This window comes from Condylura cristata, unplaced genomic scaffold (assembly GCF_000260355.1).
Source record: "Condylura cristata isolate star-nosed mole 26May11 unplaced genomic scaffold, ConCri1.0 scaffold00008, whole genome shotgun sequence".
Taxonomy (NCBI): Eukaryota; Metazoa; Chordata; class Mammalia; order Eulipotyphla; family Talpidae; genus Condylura; species Condylura cristata.
Window position 1 is genome coordinate 19326729 of NW_004567109.1, and position 22643 is coordinate 19349371.

Sequence of the window (22643 nt, forward strand, 5' to 3'; positions counted from 1 at the left end):
CTCAGGGATGAGAGGCCAGCCCCCCAAATCTGAAGCCTTCCCCAGGTCTTCTCTGGACCCCTATTTAATCTTGAAAGCCTCACCATACTCATCTGGAAAATGGAATAGCAAATGAACCTACCATAAGATTCTGCTAAGAAATGAATATTCTCCAAAATATTAATCTCTTGCCACACCTGCGATCAGACCCTGGAGAGGATGCAAGGGTCAGAAGCACCAACTCCAGCACTAAATAAACTTGCTGATTCAAATCCTGGCTCTCCCACGTTCTAGCTGTGTGATCTTATAGAAATGATCGACTTCTCTGTGTCTTTGCTTTTGACCTCTTGTAAAATGGGGATACAAATAGCACTTACTTTCAAATTATTTTGATAACCTTTTTCTAATCCTACATGAGTGCCTAGCATGACACTGGATGCATAAAGCACTAAGGTGTTTGGCATTAGCCTTACCCAAACACCTCCAACAGTGTCTGGGATTGTGTATATTAAATACTTGTTGAGTGGCTAACACATACACAGCTCTTAGTACTAAGAGTTTTAGCTATTAGCATCTTACCACTATTCTCAGCACTGGAAGAGTTCTCACCCTCCCCACTTCCTCAGGCCAGGGCTGGCTTTCTAGGAAAGCTCTGTTGGCTTAGGGCAGTCAGGACACATCTCTCCCTTGGGGAACCCCCTACCAGGGGAGAAGGTGGTGAAGGAAATGCTGGCTCCAGGGTGTTTAATATAACTGCGGCCACTTCACTCTGAGCTTCCACAAACCCCTGCCCCTCCCCCAAATCCTGGAGTCAAACTACTCTTCATGCATTGAGGCCTCCTAGGATCAGGCCCTGCTATGGAGAGGCTGAGCCATCTGCCACTAGCCTGAGGCTGTCAGGAGGGCGCCCAGCCATCAGCCAGCTAGCGAGCAGGGTAGGAAAAGGCTGTGTGCCCAGAGTCACAGGGTGTCTCTCCTCTGAGGGTGGGGGTAGGGCTCAGACCCCACACCTCCACCACCACCCACCTGTTAGATACAGCAGACCCCAGTGCCTACTCTGAAGAACAAGCTGCCAGCCCTGCCAGCTCACTGAAAATGACAGTGGCTCACCAGGGCCTCAGGAGAAAGGGCCAGGACCTTTGCCCAGAGTCTCAGACTGGGACCTGCCAGAAAGTTCTAGAAGGATGGAGCAAGAGGTAGAATTTATAGACCCCTCTATCCAAAGGAAATAGATTAGCTCAAAGTAGAAAAGATCAAAGATTAATATCTTTAGATGCCCTAAAAAATGAAAGGCTACCTTCTCGTGTCCCACTATAAAATTCAAAATTTTATTTTGAATTTTTTTTTTTGGAAATGACACAGAATAGACAGGATTACAAAGGCAGCATGCACGCTGGTGAGGTCACAGGCTGTGGAGCCAGCCCGGCTGGTTTAAACCTGACTGCAGGCAAGTAACCTGAAGCCCCGCTGCCTCCAATTTCCCATCTTTGAAACAGGGGAGGACATCAGCTTACTTCTTAACGTGGTTGTGAGGATTAAGAAGGTAATATAAATTGCATGCTTAGAACAAAACCTGTGAGTAATAGTGAGGACCTATAGCTGGTGACTTATTAGTATGTGTTTTGAAATAAAAATATCTGCTTTCTAGAACTTCAGGTGGCAAAATTCTCCAAGAGTTCATTGTTGCTAAAGGCGCCCCTCTATGGTGTCCCCTCGTGACGCCCTGTCTGTGCTCAGTGGAGCGGCCAGAAATAAAAGAATAAAAGTAGACCATTATCTCATATCATGCCAAAAATCAGCTCAAACAGCTAAAGAATTTGGATGTAAGATCTGAAACCATAAAATACATAGAAGAAAACATAAGGAAAATATTCCAAAACTTTAGAAACAAGTTTGTGGACTCAAGGAAAAGAAGAGAAAAAATAATCAACTGAGAGTACATCACACTGAAAAGTCACTGTACAGTGAAAGAGACGGTGTCCAAGGCAAAAGACTGTTCCCTAAAGGGGAGAAAATACTTGGCCACCATACATCTAATAAGGGACAGATGCTGGAGTTTACAAAGTGCTCACACGACTCAACAAAAAGAAAGCAAACAGTCCACTCATAAACTGGGCAAGAAGAGGCAAAGGGGCACTGCTCCAAAGAATACACAGATGCCTGTCAGACCTATGAAAAAATGTTCATAAGGGGCTTCCCTGGCGCAACGGGTTAGGGCGCTGCACTGCAAGCTAGCAGCAGCCACTTCAGCACCAGTTCGATCCTGGGCCCTGGAGGTGACCTACATGGTGCGGCAGACCTCTCCTGACTCGCCTGCTGCTCCCTCAGCAGTGTGCTTTGTCAATCTGACTTTGTCTGTTCTGCTCCCCACTCTGTCTCTGGTGAATCCTCTCACCACCCCTGCACTTCTGGCCTGTACCCCAGGCCTGCATGCAGAAGTAAATAAATCTTAAAAAAAGAAAATTGTTCATCAGGGGAATGCAAATCAAAATCACAATGAGTTGTCACCTCCTGCTGCACCACCAAGAGCCCCTGAGGCCAGGAGCTGAGAGGATGGGGCATCCACAGAGCCAGTGAGCCCAGACCCAGTGTCAGCCCCTGAGAAGGGCCAGGGGTGGCAGGAACAATGCCCCCCTCCCACTCCCAGATGAGCCAGGCAGGTCCCTGCAAGAGAGCCCAAGCGCAAGAGTTGCAAGGAAGGACAGAGCACTCTGAGCGCCCCACGGGTGCTGGGCTTCAGGGCCTCCCTGACTGGGAGCCAGGTGAGGCTGAGCCACTGGCCCCAGCTAAGGGAGAAGCTGAAGGCTGGGGCCCCATCTTTCACCTTCCTCCTGAGTCCTCTTCAGAGCAGCAGATGAAGCACAGGGGACTTGGCTCTGTCTTGAAGTGCAGGGAAAATCAGATTTTTATAGTCACTCTTGGGCAGGTACAGCAGTTAGGCACTCAAAAGGACAGAGAGATCTGCTGAGAACAGCTTCTGGGGTGTGTGCCCAGCACTGTCTATCTCTAGGAACTGCTCTTTGCTGCCTGCCATGGGGCTGCTGGGGGGCCCCTGGCAATGAGACCCCATACCCTGAACCCCACCAGCTACTAGTCGGCGGGTCTCACTGTGTCAAGACTAATCAGTCACCCTGCACAAACTTGGAGTTGGAACAGAGGGGCGCTTAGCTCCTCCCGAGGCATGTGGCATAGTCTCATTGAGTCCCTGGGCTTCAGAGGCCCAGTGCTCTGCCATGTGGACCAAGAGGCAAAGGAGGCTGTTCTGAGAGAGGGAAAAAGAGCCAGACACAAACGCCGAGCCTGCAGCCAGGAGCAGAGACAGACAGACACTGGTGGGGCTGTAGCGAGCAGTCTGGTCTGGTGCTGAGAACCAGCCGCACCCCGCCGGAAACACAACCCCTCCTCAGAGTTCCCTGTGTGACTGAGCTACTTTGAGTGGTTTCTAGCCCTTCCACCCAAGACGCTAACTTTTATGTTTCCTGCTGTCTCTGCCACCATCAGTGCTCAGACCCATCAGTAGTTTGCTAACAATGTGAGCATCAGTTTCACGTGCATCCCATTTCAGAACAAAAGGTGAAGCAGAGAGGAGAGCAGGCCTGTGCAATCCAGAGGGACTGCCCTGTGAGTGTTCTACATTACAAAAAAAAACTGACTGGCAACCAAAGGCAATTGAAAAGGAATTCCAATCTTTATTTGAATCTCTCAAGCACTGTCAAAGGACCCAGCTCAAACCCACAGACTCTTCAAACCCCTTTTCTCTTTGCCTCCCCCCAGAGCCTTGCATCCTCCAAACCTTAAAATTCTTCCCCTTGCAGTCTCTCCTGGCACTTCCCCTTCCTCCTCTCTCTCACTCAGCAGTTCATTCCATAAGTGTGTGAGGCTGTCTGCTTTCTTGTTCTCTCCTTTCCCCTTACTCCACTTTCTACAGCAAGAGGATGAAGAAAGGGACCCACGGCTAGAGCCTCAGCTCTTCTGCAGCCGCTTCCTTCCCATCTCTGCTGTTCTCCCAGGTCCTGCTCACAGAAGCCTGGGACGAGGCCAGCGGTGAAGGTGGGAAGCACAGAGAGGTGGGCTGAGGGCATCTCAGGTCAACCAGTCTCAAGCCTGTCCCTGAAAAATCCTGGAGTTTTGACTCTGCAGGAGCAAAGAGGAAGTTTTCTTCCACCCCTCTCAGGGCTATCAAGCAATCGAACTGACAAGGGAAATCCTTGGTGATGGTGCACAGGTGAACTGGTGATAGAGAAGAATAAATTTAATTCCATATGTACGGAGGGTCTACATGATGCAGATTCTAAAGCCAGTGGCGCCAAACGAGGGTGTGCATCCTGCGTGGAGGAATGGGCGAGGGGCCTGGCCCTCGTGCAGGAGGGGCCTCGTGGCTAAGACTGGCTGCTCTGTAATTAGGTGTGCCCTAGCACATAGTTAGTTTCTCCAATAAAAAGGGCAAATATTTCTGATAAAAATCCTAATTCTGGTAATACTCCTAATTTTCACTCTTCTAGGTAGTTAAGGGAATGGTTAAAGTTTCTTGTGAGTCTGCAGGGCCTCCACTCACCTCAGCTCAAAATTATCCACATGCCAAGCGACACATCTTGGGAAGGCCTATTTTGGATACCTTGGGGAGACCTGACCTTCAATTTGTGTCCTCAGGACAGCTAACAAATCTTGCCTTCATCTCTACCCAGCACAGATAAACCCAGAACCTCACCCACCTTGTGTCCTCAAGAATACCCCACCCTGCCTCCAGCACCCCACCTTTGCTCGCTTTTAACAAGGCCAAGTTGTCCTTTGAGCTCGCTAGTGGTCTTCTCCTGCCACCAACTTGTCACCTGCCCAGAGGTCTCTATCAGGCCATCTCTATCCATTCATGATGACCCAGGAAATCCATCACATCCCTGGGTCACAATCCCCCATCCAGTTCCTTTCTTCTAGCACAAACCAAATGTCCAGACATATCCTCTATCTCCACTGCTGTGGCACACAAGCACACACACGCACAGCGCAGGCATGCACACACACGTGCATGCTGGAGACTGATCTTCCTTCCAGAAGCACCATCTTCCACTTCTCCCTTCCAGTGGCTGCCGCCGCCTGGTGAATGAACCACTGTTTCTTCGCCTTGGCATTCAAGCCTTCCACAGTTGGCCACTTCTCTCAGCCCAACTCCTCTCCCACCTTCCCCACACAAACCCTTCAGACCAGCTTGACTCACTTGGGAAGACTCTGTCAGCTGGTTCCGCTATAATAAATCAAACCTCAGCCCACCAGGCCCCACGGTCCCTTCTTCAGCATGTAAATGTGATAGGAGAACTTCCATTTTTCCTTGGCACATCACTCCAAACTTAAGCTCTCCAGAGCAAGTGCTTGGTCCTTCCACACTTTAAAAGCTACCCCAAAAAAAGCAGATTACAGCCCTCCCTGGTGGTTCACCAGATTAGAGTGCAGCACTCTGAGGCTGTACACAGCCATGGTAGGGTGAGTTCGATTCCTGGCCTGGAAGCTGACCCACATGGTGCAGCAGACCTCTCCCGACCCATCTGCTGCTCCCCTCAGCAGTGTATTTCACTTGATCTGCCTGTTCTGCACCCCACTCTGCTCTGGTGAATCCTCTCACCTCCATAACTCTGGCCTGTACTCCAGCTCTTATATGCAAATCTTCAAAAAAAAATCTTAAAAAAAAAAAAGTAGCTTACAAACTGGTAAATCTAGTACCATCTATTTTTGCAAAAATAAATAAGGAAACAAAAAGCACACATGTGAACGTCACAGACGCTGCTGGTGGGAGTGTAAAACGGCACCACCACTGCAAAAAACAACTTAGTGTTTCCTCCGAAAGTTCCACATGGCATCGCCACCTGACTCAGCAAGTGCACTCCTGGCCCAGGCTGTAAAGAGGCGCTCTCACAAACGTCTGCACGCACAAACGGCCCGCTCACGACCGCTAAGGGTGGAAGCAACTCAACGTGCATCGAAAGGTGAGTGGATAAACAAACCTTACTCGGGCAATTATAGGTGGACACAGAGCTATACAAACATGTGTCCCTCAGTGGAATATGTTCACTCGCAAACAGGAATAAGCTCTGGCCTGTGCTACGACGTGGACAAGCCTGGGCAACACTGCACTGAGTGAAAGAAGCCCAAGGCCACCAGCTGCACGAACCGCTTACATGAAACGACCAGCACCAGGCAAGGCCACAGCAGCAGAGCGCCGACTGGCGGTTACCAGGGCCACGGGGAGGGTCAGGGAGGGCAGGGAAGCCCAGCTGCTCGGTGGGTACAGGGTTTGCCTTTGGGCGATGGAAATATTTTGGCACTAGCAGAGTCCATGACTGGACTGCACTAACGCCGCTGGATCAGAATGGTTTATTCTATGCTGTGTGAATTCCACCTCAATAAATTCTCTAAGAGCTAGGCAGGCAGGTGGTCTAATGTGGGGGGGAACTAAGCTAGGAGGGTGAGCCCACGTTGTCATCATGTGGGAAGCAGAGAGAGGGACAGAGCCAGAGGAGGGGAACCACCAGCTTTGCCTGGCTTCAGAGAGCGTCGAGGAGGATGAGGGCGTAGCGGAAGAGGAAAGCATTCGGAAGAACCCTCAGCGGTGACCTAGACACCATCCTCAAAACTGAAGATGCCATAGGGGCAGGGGTGCAGAGGCAAGCTGGAGTTGCAAGATTCGCAATGACTGATGGGGGAATCTTGGGTGGACACAATGTAGCCCCAGGGGTGGGAGGTCATTTTATAAACAGTTCCTGGTGGGGCTGGGCCTCAGGCCCTGGCACAGAAGCCCCAGCCTGCTTGCGGGCACAGAAGCCCCAGCCTGCTTGCTGGACGGAATGGAGGCAGGAGGGTGACTCACAGTCAGCCAACCTTTGCGACAGAAGCAATGTACATCTCCAAAGCGCCACCCAATACATCTCCTTCCCTTCCCACCACATGCACACAGGTATGTGACAGTCAGCTCAGGTACCTTCAACCCACCAGCCATCTCAGGGTCCTCTGACTTCCTCTGTCCCAGCCTCATCCAGCCCCCAAGCACACGGTAGGTACCAGCACAGACTGCAAGATTCAGGACCATGTGGCATTTAGGGACCCCAGCTTTGGAGTCTGACAGGCCAGCGTGCAAACGTGACCTGGCCTCTCAGCGCCTCCAAGGACCATGCTGAGCAGCTGTGAGGTTACTGACTGCCAGTCCAGTCCTCCCAGCCCCTTCCTCCACATCTACGTCCCACCCGGGCTGCAGGGGACCCTTTCTGAGGCCAATAGCAGGTCCTGCAACTTCCTTCTCCCGTTGCAAGAAAGAGCTCTGTGAGGACCTTCTGGGCTACCCTCCGTTGATCCTCCAGGGTCACCAGATAGGGGCCCAAACCCCAGCCGTCACTCCACCCCCAAGCCTGAGCCCCGCCCCGGCCAGCCATGCAGTCTCTAGAGAACAGTCCTTTTCCTAATTTACCCATAGTCATCATGATGAGCTATGGATGCCCCAGCCTAGGCCCAGCCAGGATGTGTATCTTTATCCGGGGCACATGCAACACACACAGAAGAGCTCTGGCCTCCTGAGCGTGACTGGGAGCTCACTATCTCACTGCAGGCCCCACCCACCCACCTGCCCCGTAGCTCACCCTCAGGACCAAGCCAAGCTGCTCTGACCCACAGGAGTCACGCACAGAAGGCATCTCAGCCCACGGAGGAAGGCCTCGGGTCCCCCGCGTGGAGCAGCACACCTGCCTGCCACCCTCACCCCCCCCCCAACAGTGGGCTTATTAAGGCCAGGGCATGTGTACCCCTCCTTTCTGGTCCCCAGGGCCCAGCACAAGCCCCACTCAGCACATGGGCAACCTAGGCAGGAGCCGACCTGTCTGGCTTCGATACAGACGCCACTGCCACTTGCCGTGTGGCCCTGGATTTGTGACCTCACCGCGCTGTGTTGTGGTTTTGTCACCTTTAAAGCAGCTAATACTTGTATTCATTTCTTAGGGTTGTTGTGGGAATTAAGACATCATATATATCAAATGCTTAATATACGGTAAGGGCTGAATATAGGTTTTAGGGTTAGTACAACATAAGCTATTTAGTTACAACCGTTACTGTTATTACTCCACTCCATATTGACTTCTGAACTTCTGATTTCCCAAAATCACAGGCCTTGTACCCAACAGAGTCTCATTTTTCAAATAAGTAAACTGGGGCTCAGAAAGATTAAGATATCTGAGCAAGGTCACACAGCAAATAGGAGACTGAGTCTAGACGGCAAAATATCTACATCAGCACTCCTACCGTAACTTCCTCTGAATTTCTCTCGCTAGCCTGTGATTGTGACTTCAAGTCACACCTCGTCTAATTTTCTGGCTTCCCCACCCGGGGGGTGTTTTTGTGCTTGTGTTTGAGAGTTACTGGAGTTGACTGTTTCTGTCCACTTTCAGGATGTGCACTTGTCTTGTGAGTTTCACGCGTGTTTGAGCTGATGTGTGGGTGCAAGCATGTGCCCCTACATGTGGAGAAGTGTGGGTGCCTGTGACCAGGGAAGTACATGTAACTGATGGGGGTTGAGTTTTTTCCTCCCCAACCTGTTGGACGATCACTGAAAACAGAGCTGAGTCCTTCACTCCTGGGCCTCCAGGTACCTGGCATGCAGTGGGCCTGAGCAAAGACAAGGGAACAGAAAAGAGCGTGTGTCCCACAGGAAAAGGGGGAGGGTTTCCACCTTCTCAGCACCTCTGCTACTGAGCTCAGCAATTATGGGAGGGGCACGCTCTTGGGGCCCCATCCAGCTGAGCCACCCCATGCCTTCCCTGAATCAGGCAGTAAGTCCAAAACAGCTGGCGAGGGCCCTCCCCAGGGGACACACTGAAGTGGGTGCCCAGGGACAGACCCCCAGCCTGAGGGTGGTTGCTTAAGCAGCAGTAAAGGAAACAAAAGATGAAATATATCAGCCATTGGCAGCTGTAAAAAGAGCAAAATCGCTCAGCAGAAAGCCATGTGCTATCCATCATCGGGCGCTTCTCCACTTGAGCTGCTGAAGCAAGAGGGTTTTTAATGCCCTCCAATTCATTTGCATTCACACTGCCACTCTTTTATGGTATCAGGGGTTGCCAAGAAGATCTGAGTGGTTTTTTAAAGACGTTGATAAACCTTTTCTGCCAGGGAATAAAAGTTTTTTGGGGGAAAGGGGAAAGAAAGTTTTCCAATATAATGCATTCCGTCTGCAGAGTGACGGGTAAGTGATTCTGCAGATGTATTGGCCCCATAAAGCCAAGCAAGGAGCTTGGCTCAAATGTGTGCTGTGCTAGTGAGATGAGCAGTTCATTCATTTTGCAGCTGGTTTGAAACCTAAAACTTTACAGAAAGTCACTGAGAAGAGCTTTACAGACCGGCTGCATCTTGAGTGTGACCAGAGCTTTTGACCTCCGAGACACATATTCACTGTCAAGGTCACTGAGTCTTAAAGGGTCCTCCAAGAATCCCCGCTGGCTTTGAAAGTGAAGCAGTCTGTGATTCAGCAGAGGAGCTAGTCTAGGAGCAACTTCTGAGCATTTCCAAAATCTAACTCATGGCCCACCCCCTTAGCAACAAATGCTTGAATTCCACCTGTATTCCAAGGCCACCCAAGATTCAGACTCCTCCCCACCGCTAGCCCTCACATCTCCTCGCCCACCATGCCCTGTCTCATCCCTACCGGGTAGGTCCTCTCCTCTCTGGGCCTACTCACTCTCGGTCCCCTTTTCCCTTCATGCATTTCCCAGGGAATGGCAGCTTCTCATCCAGGCAATCATAGATTCAGGAAAAGGATTTCTACCACTCACCTCACTGACTTTGGATCAGAAAACAGTTTGCACAGCAACTGGAGAGGGACCTGAGTTTTCCACTTACTGGCTTGTGCACTTGGGCAAACAGCTTCCTTTCAAAGCCTCTGTTTCCTTGTATGAAGCCTCCCATCTGCCATCAAGAGAGCCCAGACGTGGATAAGAGCTGATTGCTGTCTTTGAGGGTCTTAGAGTATAGCAGCAAGACAACATATGATAAGATAATTAAAGTAGTCTGATGAGACTCTAGAAGGGAAGCATATGAAACAAAAAGAACACAAAGAAGGGAGCAATTAGGTAATTAATAATGACAGCTATAGCTTATTGACTATAATATGCTAGGCATTTTATTTATAAGAGTTCATCCAATCCTCACGTTGAACCTTCCAAGAAGACATAGATACTACTATTTAGATAAGGAAGGACAGGCTTGGGGTCCTCCCTAGTGGCACAACGGGTTAAAGCACAGCCCTATGAAGCTGTGGCAGCCACTGCAGCACGAGTTCAGTCCCCAACCAGGGAGCTGACCCACATGGCACAGCAGACTCTCCTATCTTGCCCACTGTCCCCCCTCAGCAGTGTATTTCTGTAGATTTGCTTGTTCTGTGACCCACTCTGTCTCCAGTGAATCCACTCATGCCCCCTGCACCTTTAGCCTATACCCCAGTTCTTGTATGAATAAATAAATACATCTTTAAAAAAAAAAGTAAAATAACTCTGGAGGACATACCTGAATGTCCTTGGGATTTTCAATACTCTTCTTAGGCTCATAACAGTCTCACTCATGACCTCCCCCCATGGTGCTTGGGTCAGCCTGTTTCCATGTTAGCATTAGTTAATATCTTGGTAGTTTATATTTCTCATCTGTAAAATGGGGATGATAACAATAAAACCTACAACAAAGGGTTGTGCTAAGGACCTAAAGGAGTTAACATCTGAAAAGCATCTAGAGTGGACACTAGTACAGAGACAGGGCTACATGGTGACTTAGTCCTCTTAGTGATGTTATTTCTATCCCTACTCCAATGATACCATCTTGCCATGATCTCATGGACCAGGTCAATGAGAAGCCTGTCATCTGTTTGTCAAATGACACAGATGAAAATCATCTGCACAGAATGAGCTCAAAGTTGAAGCCCACAGACCCCTCCCACTCAACCAACTCTGTCCCCCAACCACTTTGAGTAAGTCACCCCCAAACACCCATTTCCTGCACCAATTGGGGGATTCCTAGTCCTGCCACTTTCCCAACCCCACCAAGAAAAGGAAAGCCAGAGAGACCTGGGAGAGGCCAAGGAGGAAACAGGAAGCTTGTTTTCCCCACGGGCTCTGTTTGAAGGGTGAAGGGTGTGCTTGTATCTCATGAACAAAGTCCTTCTGCCTCCAGCAAAGTCAGGGTAAACAGCCAAGAGGCTCATATCAAAAACTGCCCATTTCTGGTGACTTTCAGTAAAGTACCCTTTCTGAGTCATATAAAAGACAACAGCTACTTTTGTTTGGCAAGATATCATTATAGAGCAAATGTGTGTTGGGGAACAGAAGAGAAGGCTGGGGGGGCTTCACACACTGTGAGTTACACACAATGCACAGGACCAAGTTCCCTGCTCTGTGCTCTGCCTTGTGTCGGGTGCTTGGCCACTCGTGCATAGGACACTGTTCCAAAGGAAGCACACAATTATTAGACAGAGGAAAGTGTAACGAGACAGAACATGCCTGGGGAGCTGCGTGCGAAGGGGGCAATGACACATAGCAAGGGTGAGTCTTGGAAGAAGAATCAAAGCTCACCAGGCAGAATAAAGGGCTTGGGGTGGGTGTGGTAGGGTGTTGCAAACAGAAGGAACAGCATGAGCTAGGACAAGGATGTATGCCCTAGAACACCAGGAAGTGAGGCATTGTAAGAGTGTGTTAAGGCACAGGGGAGTGGAGAGGCATGAAACTAGAACATAAGTTGGGGCCAGGCTGTAAATGCCTGTAGGCACCATGGTAAAAAAGTGGGTTTTCACTCAAGAGTTTCGAAAGGGGGGTAACATGACTGCCTGTGTGCTAGAAGAGCACAGTGCGTAGATCACAGGAGATGCCAGAATGGGAATATTCTTGCTATTTCTAGACTACAGCTAAGGAGGGTCTGACTTGGGGTCCCTGCAGAGAGTAAGGTTAACATAAACAGTATTAAAGACAGTTACAGCTGAGAAATGGGAGAATTAATACAGGGGGATACAGAAGGAAACCTAGAGCCACCCTCAGGCTAGAGCTTGGACAACCAGATATTCAGTGTCTGAGACTTCTCCAGGACCAAGAGAGGCGCCATTGAACCCAAGTTCAATGCCAACTGGGATGGAGGATCTAAGACCCTAGACCTGCAAGTGGGCTTGGAGAACCAAAGTGCCTGTATTCCCCCCTGCATCCAGGATGACAAAATTATTTCATTGTCCCATACCAACTCTGATGGAGTGGTGGCCTCTACCTAAATTACTATTTGAAAGGATTATAAAACCGTATCTGAACCCAATGGGAAAGAAAGCTCTCATTGATTAGCAACATCTGTCATGAGTACTGGGGCAGGAGGGGTGGTACACACACCCCATAAATGTTTCCACTATGCTGTGTGCTTAGATTCCCAACCAGGAATTACTGATAGTCTTGGTGTCTGCTTGACCCGTCCAGGAACAAGGAGCAATGGGCACACATGGAAATGAACAGTCATGGCTGGAAGTCATGAGAATGGGGGTTCTTGGAAGCTCCAGCGAGTTGAACCTAGGAGCACACCAGCCATTATCCCCACCTCTGGGCCTGGCCCTGCCTCCTGGGCAGTTTCTCAGAGACCTTCCCCAGAAGCCCATGGAATTTCCCAGACACCGGGCAGCTGCTAAACAGTGCTCAAGTGTTCAGAGGTCACATCAAGAGGTAGAAGCCACAAAAACTAAGGACATCATTCTGGTTAGAAATTGTTCACCTGAGGCCCAGAAATGAACTCTAGGAGGACTATAAATCCCTTGAAGTCCTGTGCAAATTGTTCCAAGTCTGTGAATTTTTCTCAAAAGAAGGCTTTAATTTCTGTCAATCTCTCATAGATTCATGCCCAAAAAAGCCTTCAATCACTGCTCAAAATGAAGGAGAGTAATGAGATACATGTGGATTTTCCCAGGCAGAGGGAACAACAGCTCCTATTTCTCAGTAGAAGTGAATTTCTGGGGATATCATCTGTCTACACAGCTAGAATAACCCACTTAGCCTTAGACAGTAGCCTTCAAATCTAATATATAAACTTGGGGTACTTTTAAATATTTGCTTGTTTAGAAATTCAGGGAAGCATTTTGTCCTTAAAGAATGTTCTTAGATTTTGTCAATCTCTCAACAAAACCTATGTCCCAAAAAAAACCAGCTTCAGGGGCCTCTCTGGTGTCACAAGGGTTAAATCATAGCACTATGAAGCATGAGTTCCATCCCAGCCAGGGAGGGGACTCACATGGAGCAGCAGGCCTCTCCTGTCTCACCTGCTGCTCCCCTCAGCAGTGTATTTCAGAAGATCCACCTGTTCTGCTCCCCACTCTGTACCTGGCCCCCCACACCTCTAGCCTACACCCAAACTCTTACATGCATAAACAAATAAATCTTATTTTTTTAAAGGTTTTACCCACTGCTCAAACTAGAGGAAAACAAAGCTATCTGTGATAAAATGACTAGGGAGATATGCAGAGCCAGCAAAGTAAAAACAAGCAAGCAAACAAAGCCTTGCCCACACTGTGCTGGGAGAACAGCTCCAGCGGGCCACACTCGAACACACTGTCCAGCCAGAGAAATGGTGGCAGAGTTAGGAGAGTTGGACACTATATTGGAACCTTGGACTGGTGGGAGCCCCTGGAAATTATTAGGCTTAGAAAACTGTATGTGTTGGGGGTTGGGGGAGGGGCCTTGGTCAGGGCTGGGAAATGGGATGCAGGCACTGAGGCTGGCAGTCCTGGCTCATGGGCTGTGACACGAGAAGCTGCAGCCCTTTCCCTCAGAGCACCCATGCCCATGCCTCAATGCACCTTTACTGATCTATCTGTCCTATGAGTCAGCCAGCTCTAGGACTGAAAGGACTGCTTGGAAAACCCCGCTGTCATCTGGCAGAATATTGGGCACAATGTAAATGTATTTGATAAATATCTGATGAATGAAAAGATGAGTAGGTGCATGGATGGATGGGTGGATGGATGATGGATGGGTGATGGATGGATGGATGGATGGATGGATAAAGAGCAGGATCTGAGGGGAAAAATACTAAATCAAATGTCTCGTTGGTTTAGCATTTGGGAAGCAATGTCTTATAGTAGCTTGACAAACGAACTCTGGAGTTAGAATGCCAAGTTTGAGACTGAACTCATACTTAGGGTATGTCTCTGGCAAAATAACTTCTCTGTGCTTCAGTTTCCTCATCTGTAAAATACTGAAAATAACACAGATTTACTATGAAAATTAAGTGAGCTAATACATCTAAAATACTTAATAGTACATGATACATAAGCAATACTAAGCAGCAAATCTTAGAATGCTAACCAGATGGGGCCATCTTAGGCAGAAGACAGAGGAATGCAGAGGTTAGCAAGAAACATAAAGCAAAAAGTAGGAAACAGGGGCCCCAGTGTCACCTTACCAGATGATCACGCCTGTCCTGGCATAAGGGAATCCATCAAGAGCACCGATCAGAGCCAGGCAACAGTGATGTTTTTGGAACACTGGGATGAGAGAAAGGTGGAGGGGGAACTAGCTGGTTCCTAAGCATCACTTGTATGTCCACATGGAGGTGTCTGGGAGGGTACTGAAGCTGAACCTCGCTGAAGGAAGTCAGTTCTACTCTATGACAGGAAAATGATGTGAACAGAAACCACCCTCAGCATCCTCCCCACCCACGTGGTCCAAGCTCCAAGTGCATGTTCAAGCTACTGAATTCAGGCCCTTGCTTCTCCCTACACCCTATTCCTGCAAGGACCCTGTGCAGAGTCTTCCAAAATCGCAAAGACTCAAGAGAAATTTACCCGTTTGGGTTGATTATGCTGGAGAGAAACGGGATCCTGATTCTTTCCAAGTACTCCAGGCCTGCGACTTTTGGATTTGATGACGAGAAGGAAGTGGTTAAATAAGAACAGGGGGTGGGTGGGGAGGCTTAGCAGCCTGAGGATACCAGCCTCTGTATGGACTGTCCCATGCTCCGCTTCCCCAGCCCACTTCCCAGCAAAACACGAAGCATGAAATATCTCTGTACCCACCATCATAAATATCAGTAATTGTAACAGCCACTTAAAATGCGGACCTCCTTGGCCACCTCCTCTCTTGTCAGTAACAGAACAAGCCATCCCCTTAGGTAAGGAATAATGATCTGATCTGTAGGTCACAGTCAATGCAGACATACACATGATAACTGTTCCCCGCAAGCCAAATTATGTCGAAATCCATCACAAATTAAAGACAGCGTGTCTCCTTGAAAACGTTCATGTCAACTGCCATTTTGTTTCCAGGCAGCAGAGTGAAGACATCATCACACTGGCAATCTGATCTTTTCACTCGTTCCCAGATGTGCCAAAATAAGTCCATTTCTTCTAAATTTATCAGAGTGTTGACAGACAGAAAAATGCCAAACTGTCTACTGAAACAGGGACTTCACTTCAGTTTTCAAAATAAATGTATTCTAAAGAAGTTCTCTCATGGAAACAGCACTGGGCTGAGAATCAAAAATCCCAGACCCCTGGTTCCTGGCTTGGTCATCACTGGCCATATGGATTCAGGAAACTATTTCAGATAGTGCATCTACTACAGGAGGGCTTGGACTAGAGGATGTTGTGATAAGAAAAAGTATAAGGTTGCATGCGTCTCACCTCACCCCATGCAAATTATCTGACTGAGTGGTTCTCTTCTGCCCTCCTTCCCTCCAGTTGTTGACCGGTGAGAGGACTGGTCCTCTTCCGCCAGTAATTTGTCATGAATAAGTGAGCAGGGAAGGGCAGGGCAGAGGGAGGGACTGACAGGCCCTCTGAGAGCTCATTAGCGGAAAAAACTTTTCAACTTGTGACTTGTGATCTCCAGTTCTCATTCACCCAGGCAGTTGCAAGCAAACAGGAGCTGATACAGGGCCTCGAGGACTTGAGGGAGGAGAGAGTGGCTGGCTGAGAAGCAGATTCCCTCCAGCTTAGGGAAAACTTTGGCTCATATAAAGAATAGGTTCCTGGCTGGGCCCTGGAGTAAAAATATGGGGACCCTAGAGGATGAAAAGGATCACCCAGCATCAGGCTGGACCCTTGGAGCTAGTGAATCCTATCAAAGACCAATTTCCCCTTCCTTCCCCTCCCAAACGGAGCACCAGGCAAGTCAGCAGAGCTTGAGAGCTGTCAGAGGGGCTCAGACCAAGCTAAGAAAGCAGCTGCAAAGGCTCTTTCACAACCAGACCATGGCAGGGAAAGAGGGCTGTTGGTGAGTCTGGGGTAAAAGCCCACCAGGATATGGCTGTGGAGCTGTCCGTGGTTCTGATGGCCTCTGCCTGCTATCAGCTCACACCTCACCCTATCTGACTTCAGCCAGCCTCAAAGCTTTTGCCTACTCAGCTTTGCACCTGCTTGCCCGTGACTCACACCAGCCTGTCCCAGTTCACACCTGGGTTACCCAGGCTCACACTTCTGCCAGTTTCCAGAAGCATGCATCGTTTTAGGTTACCCACTGCCTACATGTGTGGTCTGTTTACTCCAACCTGATTCTCCACTTAATTCCTGAAAACACAGATGTAGGTGGTGAATAAGCCACAGGAAGAGGCAGTGGGACTTGACTCAGCACTCAAAAGTCCCTTCTGGAAGACCAGAAGCAGGAAAAGAGACACAACCCCTGACAGAATAGCAGAGCAACGCTTCCCTAACAACAGAAACCCATTCCCAGCTGGCTGAGCAGGAGCCCAGCCCAAACTGAAATTTGTCAAAGCTCACCCTAGCCCACTTTGCCCTACAAAGTCACTGCTTTTAAAAAGGTCAAGAAAGCTTTGTCACCAACCACCATCAGTTGGTCAATTGTGGAACAGTGGGTCTCCATGAGAACAGATGTGTACCCCTCTCTATGTCCTAGCATAGGGAAAGTCACTGAATTTCTCTGAAACTCATTTTTCTTATCAGGCTTGCCAGTCCACTATGAGACGATAGACACAAAAGAGCTTGGTAAATTAAAGAACTTAGTGTTGGGGCACTTATGCTCCTACCCAAATCCTATCCAGGCCCCATTTGCTCTGAGCCTCATCACGGAGGAGTTGGTGAAAGGGAGCATACAAGTCTCCCAACCCAGGAGTTGTCACTCCTGCAGTCCCCAATATATTCACAGATAAAATTACTTGCCCGACATGGCCCAAGTGTCACCACGCGGCATATGAACCTAGTGCTGTGTGCTCCAAAGCCATGCGTCTCAGCCACCTCGTAACTGCATGCCTCGTGCCTGCTTCCACAGCCCCCTCCATCAGGGCAGCCCTGTTTCCAGAAACCCAGAGAACACCTCAGAGGAAGACTTCTGATCCTGTCTGCCCCCCAGATCAGCTGTCCGAGCTGTACTTCTGTTCTGGCAGTAAAACAGACCTCACGCCCAGCTTGCCAAGCTACCTGGAACTTAGCTCCAGACCAGGGCCCAGAAGGCACAGCCTTTCTCACCCTGCCCACAGCCAATCTCTTCTCTCCAGCTGCTCCCTGAACGTGAGCCACTGCCTGTGCACAGCAGGAGTACTAGAGACACAGCCAGCACCCTTAGGCCAAAGATTCTCAAGCATTTCGGTGCATGAGAATTACTAGGAGAATGCAAACTCATCATCCACAGGGATGCTGAGGTGGAAGATCCAGAGGGATACCCAGAAATATGAATAGTTAGCAAGGTGATGTTAATGACTTATGGCCTTGGACTTAGAATCCTGCAGTCTTTCTCCTGGACCAGAAGGTGAATCTGACTGTTAACCCCTAATATTATATTTCAAAGGAACTTCATCTCGAAGGGCTGATGCTCCCTGAAGAGGTTTCCTTTCTTCCCCCAACTTTACAGATGAGAGAATTGAGATCTAAAGAGGCCACTGGTTACTGATAAGCCAGAGTAGAGTCTGGGGGTGCTGACAGTCATGCACACTGTTCATGAGGTCGAGAAAGGTGGGTGGAGTAGTGGGAGGTGAAGCCAGGAGCCCACTGGCCTTTGAGTCACTTAGCTGGGCTGCAGCAGAGAGTAGGAGCCCTGCACACTGATTTCTGAACAGCCCTAATGGAAGGACTCCTGAGTTGGGGTGCCACTTGCTACCTCCTCAAGGAAGCCTCCAAAATGATCACAGCACACGGTCCAGCCCATGCGCCCCTGTGAAGCAGGCACACGCACACCTGTGCTCTTTCATTAGTAGTTTCAACGCCATCTGGTACAATGGCCACGAGGGGACACCAGGGCTAGTGTTGAGTACAGAGAATGTGATAAGAGGTGGTTCAGGCCTGGACCCTTTCTGCTAGGGAGACGACTGTGTGAAAAACCCCGAACAGAATTTGGAGACAACACAGGTTCATCCACATGAAAATGTGAAGTATGGGACCTCCTTGGAACTCAGCTCATTCATCATTAAAGGTCTACAGCAGCATGTCCAATAGAACTTTCCATGATGATGGAAATGACACTCAAAGGATACAAGGTATCTGTTCTGTCCAGCACTGTTCCTCTAGCCACAAGTGGTTATTGAACCACTAGAGCTAATAGGACAGAAGAGTGGATTGATTTTATTCTAATAAATATTAAAACATGCTATTAACTCAGGTAAGTCTCACAAGTGATAGATAAATAGGAACAATCATTTCCACTTATAGACTAAGAAAGCTGAGGCTTAGTAACTTATACAAGGGTGCACAGTTACACACGGTAGAGTTAACAATTGAATCCTGGATCCAGTCTCTTCCAAAGCACTACACTAAGCCACATCCTGCTGGTCTGCTGCCTTCCTAACTCAGGCTCTGGGACACCTGCAATACACACACCCTGCAGCAGGTGCACCTATGCAAGGTCTGAGCAAGGAACCTGAGCAAGTGCCATGCTGAGAGCAGAATCATAAACTCTGATCTGGAGCGAGCCCTGGATTTGATGGAAGAAAAGTCCCTATTACCTTGGCAAAGCCCTGGTCTAATGAAAACACCAGTAGAGACATCTGGAGTCTTGACTCAGTGAAAGTCCTAAGTGATGGAGGGACCCACACGATCGAAGAAGCAGAAGCCCCACCCTGGAGCCCTCTTAATCAGAGGAAGGAGGCGGGGAAAATTCAGGAGTGAAGCTCAGGGTGCTGTGACTCTGAAGGGTAGAATTTTCCTAAACTGTCAGCTCCCTGACTCCTTTACAGGTGATCCAGAGAAGATCTTTGGGGTTGCTGGGAGCCACTGGATAAGCCCTTCTGAAGCCGTCCTGGAAATGCAGGGTTGAAGAAAGCATCGCTTCTCAGATGATCATTTCTCCCACCCCCCAGGGTAGGGTAGTCATGCTTCAGCTAATTAGGAAAACATATTAAGAACACGACTTACAAATGGCCCCATGGTTCCCCATATCTCATTTGCATTGAGCTGTTGTTACCTTATTGATGATATTAAATTAGGAGATAGTCACACCTTCTGCCATGCAACAGTTATCATCATCAAACCAATTAGTATCAAATGGGATGTGGTCCCCATTGTTCCAACTCTGTACTTGGCTACTTCCAGCACTGTCAGCCCAGCCTTATGAAATAATCCTGTTTCCTTTAAATAGCAGCAATCAACAGCAATCTTCCCCAGAGACCCACCTCTCACTCCATGGCTCCATATCAGGATATCTTGTCACACAAGCCCAAACAAAACAACACAACCAGTTTCTTGGATAGTGCAAGCCCCAAGAGGGGTGTTTTAAGGACAAACTGCACCTGACCGAAGAAATCTTGGACTAATCAGTCCAGAGGATGCAGTCATGGCCCTCCCTGGTGGCCGCAGCCCTCCCTGGTGGCACAATGAGTTAAGATGCAGCACTGCAAGCGAGCAGAAGCTGGCATCAGTGTGAGTTGGATCCCCAGGCCCAGAGCTGACCCACATGGCACGGCAGACCTCTCCTGACCCGCCCACTGCTCCCCTCAGCAGTGTATTTCGTCGATCTGCCTGTTCTGCTCCCCACTCTGTCTCTGGTGAATCCTCTCACTGCCCCTGCACCTCTGGCCTGTATCCCAGTTCTGTATGTTTAAATAAATACATCTTTAAAAATAAAAGGTGCAGTCAGGGCCCTCCCTGGTGGTGCAGTGGGTTAAAGCACTAAGAAGCTAAAGCCACTTCCGCATGAGTCTGATCCCCACCCCGGAGGTGACCCACATGGCGTGGCAGACCTCTCCTGACACACCTGCTGCTCCCTTCAGCAGTGTGTTTCAGTAGATCCACTTGTTCTGCTCCCACTCTGCCTCTGGTGAATGCTCTCACCACCTCTGACCTCTGGCCTGTACCCCAGCTCTGTACGCATAAATAAATCTTTAAAAATAAAAGGTGCAGTTACACACATGCGCACACACCAACTCCCCCACACATGCAAATCACCATCCACTGCCTCTCACAACCAGAAGATACACACAAAACGCACTCACCTACAAGCTCCCAGACCTGCCTGTGAACTCCATGAGTCCCCACTCTCAGGTCACTCTCAAGCAAAGGCAACAACAAATTCACAGTCACACGCTACCATGCCTTGCAAGAAGCCAATACCCAACATTCTCAAGTCGTCACACAACCACCATCCACCCACCAAATACAAGCAAATAAGCAAACAGTACACAGATCTGCACACATGCACCAGCATACAATATTATAGTCGCACCCAATCACACATCTCACAGCACCCTCACAGGCAGGCACTAGAGCCATCCTACAGATTCCTACACAGGACACCTGGGACCCTCCTCAGGGCTGCTTAGGCTCAGAAACCTCATTCTTTGTTCACATTGCCCTAGGGCTGTGGGCTCCAAGGTGTGATCTCAAGTCTCATCCAAGATCACTACCAGCTTTGTGTTTCTCTCTCACAGTGATCGGGGAGATACAGGTAAGGGGAGGCAGGGACAAGTAGAAATTCAGAGGCCCTGAGTTTTCCTATGAAGAAGTAGCTTTTGGAGAGAAGCCTCACCACCCTGGTGGCAGGAGTTCATTTGCTCCTGTGGAGCCCAAGCTCATTGCTCCAGATCTGCCCCAACCCATCAGCGCCATTCCCAGGAAGTGCTTCCTGACTGCTCCAGTGTGCTGTTGTGAGCGGGAAGATTCCGCAGTCATCCAAACAGCCCCTGTCCTCATGACCCTTAGCGTCTAGAGCAGAAGACAGGCAGTGAAGTCATACAACACAACGTACGCAGGTGACATTTAGGAGACCTCTCAGAAAAAAAGGCAGCTGTGCAAATATCTGCCGGACTGAAGGACAGCGAGTGGGAGGGCCTGCAGCAGGCGTGGCTGGCATTCCTCAGAGCAGCAAAGCCAGAGCATAACTGGAGGGAGGTGCCAGGGGAGGGGTGGGGAGTTGCTACCTGCTTGCTGTCACATCACAGCAGGAGAGGACTGATGTCCTCTCTGATTTAGAAATGGGAAAACTGAGGCTCAGAGAGGTAAGGCAGGGCCTGCCAGGTCACACAGCCCTGAAGACAATCGGCAGAGACTCATGCCAGGTTGGCCCAAGGCCCTCTCCTGCCCTCATAAACCCCTCTCTCTGCAGGCTGTGCCCCAGTCTGTTAACAGAATCATGCTCTAGTTTGCTCTCATGGTCATCAAAGTCACAACTGGTCTATTAATTCATTGTTGGAGCTTTCATTACACACATTACAATGCACATGATTAGAGCTGTTAGCAGCGCTTATAACTACAAACACCATTCATAACTACAGCTCACTCCTGCACTGCTAATGGGACATCCACGCACACACAGAGCACATCCTGCTGCCTGTAGTGGCTCTGATCCACTTGCTTCTTTGGGTCTGAGAAGAAGAGTGGACAAACAGAGCCCTGTACATACCAAGACCCACTAAGCATTGACCGTGGTAATTCCAGCATTAGACACAAAGGAAGTCCCTTACACTAAAGAGACAGCAAAGGTTCAGACTTTGCCAAAACCTCCTCAAAACTAGGCTAAAAGAAGATGAGACAATATGCTCATGTTTAAACCTAAACAAATGCTAGCTGTAGACACTCTCAGCCCTTACCACAATCCTATGAGAAGCAGAATCAGGCCCATCGTAGAGCGGAAGAACAGCTGTGGCTCGAGACTCAAAGGCACTTGTCTGAGTCACTCAGCAAAAGGATGAGCTGGGATTTGGACCCACGTGGACCTGGCAGCACAGGCCGTGGGCGTGCATGGCCTGTCGAGGTCAGGGGAGTGCAGGAGGAGGTGAGGAGGGTCATGCATGTCCAGCCAACTGACCACAGCCAGATACTCTGTGCCCCCCAATCCCTGAAGGTGCAAGCGGAGGCAAAGGGAATTGGGAGGAGGGAGGAGGGAGGGATGTCATTCGGGGAGTTGAAGGAAAGGAGGGAGGAAGAAAGCAGGAGATGGGGAGGCAGAGGCCTTTCCCACAGACCCACCACCCTCAGTCTCACCCCTGCTCCACTCTTCATACCTAGGGCACACGGGTCACATGTATGTTTCTGGGGACCAATTTCATTTACAAACTAGAGATAAGTCATGACTTTTTTTTTTAAAGATTTATTTATTTATTCATACAGAACTGGGGTACAGGCCAGAGATGCGGAGGGTGAGAGGCTTCACCAGAGACAGAGTGGGGAGCAGAACAGGCAGATTGACTAAGTACACTGCTGAGGGGAGCAGCGGGCGGGTCAGGAGAGGTCTGCCACGCCATGTGGTCTC

At 49.4% G+C, this 22643-nt stretch overlaps 1 long non-coding RNA gene across 3 annotated transcripts in view; it reads right to left on the minus strand.

The window, feature by feature from the left end:
- LOC105853408 overlaps nucleotides 1-22643 on the minus strand; it is an 85219-nt gene that overhangs the window by 20709 nt on the left and 41867 nt on the right. For 2 of the 3 annotated variants that reach the window (XR_001145263.1, XR_001145264.1), the window contains one exon: nucleotides 9780-10025. This is a non-coding gene — a long non-coding RNA (uncharacterized LOC105853408). Of the gene's footprint in view, nucleotides 1-9779; nucleotides 10026-10509; nucleotides 10644-22643 lie in introns of all 3 variants that reach the window. The other variant, XR_001145262.1, reaches the window with a different exon arrangement.